Genomic DNA, 3,042 nt, shown 5'->3' with positions numbered 1-3,042 from the left:
TAATGAAGCAGAAGATGAACAGATCACCAGACCCACAGTGAGGGTTGTGGTTGTTCCAGTTCAGATCCCCAACCTTCATCCTCAGGGTCCAACGTCCTCCATGGTTTAAAATGTCCTTCAGCTCTAATGATTGTAATAATTGTATTATTTCCTCTGCAGCCCATCAGGTTCTGCAGGAGTTTTAATCACTGGATCATTTATGTCCTAAAGCTGCAGGACTTTGAGGACCAGGTTGGGGTCACTGATCCAGTTGACCTGAGTTTGGTTTCTTCAGCTGTTACAGTTGATATCTTGATGCAGTGAAAGTGAATTTCTGTGTTTTGAACAAATCAATTTAAAGAAGCAGGAACACATTTATTAAACATGTATGCACAAAAAAAACAAAACCGTTTTGCAACTTAAGAATCAATAATTTTATCTACTGAATTTGTTCAAAACGGAGAGAAGTTTACACTGTTATTATTCTTCAATCAAAAACATGTATATATGTATATATAATCTAAAACTATGCCATAATATTTTTGTTTATTTCCTCCATAACTATTTAAGATAAAGATATATTTATATAACTTTGATTGTATTGTTACGTTAGCTGGAGATAGGCACCAGCACCCCTCCCGACCCCACTGAGGGACAAGGGTGTTCAGAAAATGGATGGATGGATGATTGTATTGTTTTTATAAATATATTTATACTATTTCACAAGTCCGTCCACAGGTTGATGTTCATATGTTTCAATGTTATTTTATTTAATCTAACATTGTGCCCTCCTTCTATTTCTGTAAATTATTCTTAAATATTTTCATACAGCAAATCATGTCTGAATTTTATCTTTTGGGTTTACATGATTTTGTAAAAGGTGTGTTGATTTAATTTTACTGTATTAAATATCCTGTTGTTCTTTTCAGAAATGTGATTATTGGCTGCAGAGTAGATTTTATTCCCAGATCTAAACACAGTAGAATAGATACAGTAAAAACATTGAGGAATATAGAAAATGCTGGAATTTCAGAATGAAAATATTAATAATTCTTCCAGGAACTGTAGTAAATATGAAAAGATTTGTTCTGATTAAATGAGATTTCAAGCAAATTTTCTTTCATTCACTCATTTATATGTTTATTTTTAATTATAAGTTCCACATTAAATTATTTATTCCTTCCAATCAGCACACATCTGTGTTTTACTCAGATTTAGAACTTATTTCTGTTAAATAAGATCTAGTTTGTGACTTCAGTCCTAATTGGATTGTTAAATTACTGATCACATCAACATTTAGACTATTTTCAATAATTGCACTTCTGTATATTGATAATAAACAATCCACTTTTGCTTGTTGCTCTTTGTTTTCAGTTTATTCAAACTTTTCTCTCAGTTGGATCTTTAAATAAACAGGAAGTAGAAACATAGAATCTGATAAAAGATCCTAAATTAATGCATTAAAAATCCATTAAAACCAGAAAAGTTACTAAACTATTTCATGTTGTTTCCTGATTCTGTTTCATGTAAAGTGAAGTGAAGATCACTGAGTGAAGCATCAGGATGTAGCTGCTGATCAACTGATCAGATCAATATTTAATAATCAGAAATAAACACATTTCATTAAAGGAAACATTTTAAATCTATGTTTTCACATCAGAACTGAATAAAGACAGAAAGGAGGAGAAAAACTAACTTTTACTGCTGAGCAGCTTTTAGTCAGAGCTTAGAGCGCCACCATGTGGACAAAACGAGCTTCTAAGTTGTGATTTTCACAGGTTTCAGGTTCAGATGCAGAGTTTAAAAACTGACTTTGTTCCTTTGAGCAAATTAAACTTTAGAACAAATAAACTGAACTGGAAAAGATCAGATTCTGTTTACTGGTTCTGACATGTTCATTTATTTCTAATTAAACAATAAAACAGTGATTCTTGAAAATAGGGACACATTTTTTTTCCCTTATATATATATTTTAAGTATTTTTCAACCTTATGTATGCAAATATGACAAATAATGTTTAGAAAATGTAAAGATGCTAAGGTGCTGGCTCCCAGTTGCAACATTGTTTTTAAATTAAATTTTTAATCGACCTGACCCAGAACTTTGTCATCACCATCTGACGAAAATAAATAGAAAATGATTTTTAAAATACCCTATTAGTGATATTTTCACTCATTTTACAGACAAATGCTTCTCAAGAAATAAAATAAATATTATTTAAAACAAAAAACAACAAAAAGGCCATCTGACGGAGTTGACACAGAACTGAAGGTGGTGACAAACTAGTCAGTAAAATGAAAAACTTGGTACATGTTAAGTGATGCCATTTATGTAAAATACATTAAAATGAATTAATTGCACATTTAAGTGAGATTTGACAACAATTTCACTGAAAGAGTCAGAAAAACTCTGATGGAGTTGACAAAAAGCCAAACTACCTCAATTTATATGATGTTATTCTGAAGGAGGCCATATTGTAGCTCATCAGGTCCATTAAATCTTTACATTATACCAAAATTAAGCTTTTATTTCACAAAATTTTATCAAAGTTTTGTAAATTGTCAGTTATGGAGTTGACACATCATGGTTGTGACAAACAACTTAGGAATAAAAAGAAGAAAAAACTAAAGAATAACATAAGCTAACCAGAGCTAACTAGCTCTCTTAGCAAAGGAAGAGAAAAGACGACGTCATGGGGTCCTCAGAAGTTCTGGTGCTCCCCAATAATGCCTGATTTTTAAACATTCTTTTCACGTCTGACTGTGTTGACAAAAACTAGGGACAAATTTCAACGGAGTTAGAAAATATCTAAAAATTATTTTTAATTCAATTAATTGATACTCATCATCCACCGACTACAATGTTTAAAATAAAATAAAAAATCAGCAAATACCTGGAAAATATACATTGTTGTGCTCACATGACCCAGGTTAGTTGAGTCAGATATTTGAAAATATTATATTTTGTGTATATTTTATTCAAATTTTGTGCTTTATCCATAGGACCTGTTTTGTCCCTATTCTCAAGAATCCCTGAAAAGTGTTTATGTGCAGATTATTGTTG

General features: G+C 31.2%; 1 protein-coding gene across 1 annotated transcript in view; it reads right to left on the bottom strand.

The window, feature by feature from the left end:
• The window catches only part of LOC103131764 (uncharacterized), a 23,770-nt gene that overhangs the window by 13,808 nt on the left and 6,920 nt on the right, over positions 1-3,042 (bottom strand). The window lies entirely within an intron of this gene.

The sequence above is a fragment of the Poecilia formosa genome, unplaced genomic scaffold (assembly GCF_000485575.1).
Source record: "Poecilia formosa unplaced genomic scaffold, Poecilia_formosa-5.1.2 Scaffold833, whole genome shotgun sequence".
In the NCBI taxonomy this organism is placed as follows: Eukaryota; Metazoa; Chordata; class Actinopteri; order Cyprinodontiformes; family Poeciliidae; genus Poecilia; species Poecilia formosa.
Note: the sequence above shows the minus strand (reverse complement) of the source record. Positions and strands in the feature narration are given on the sequence as shown.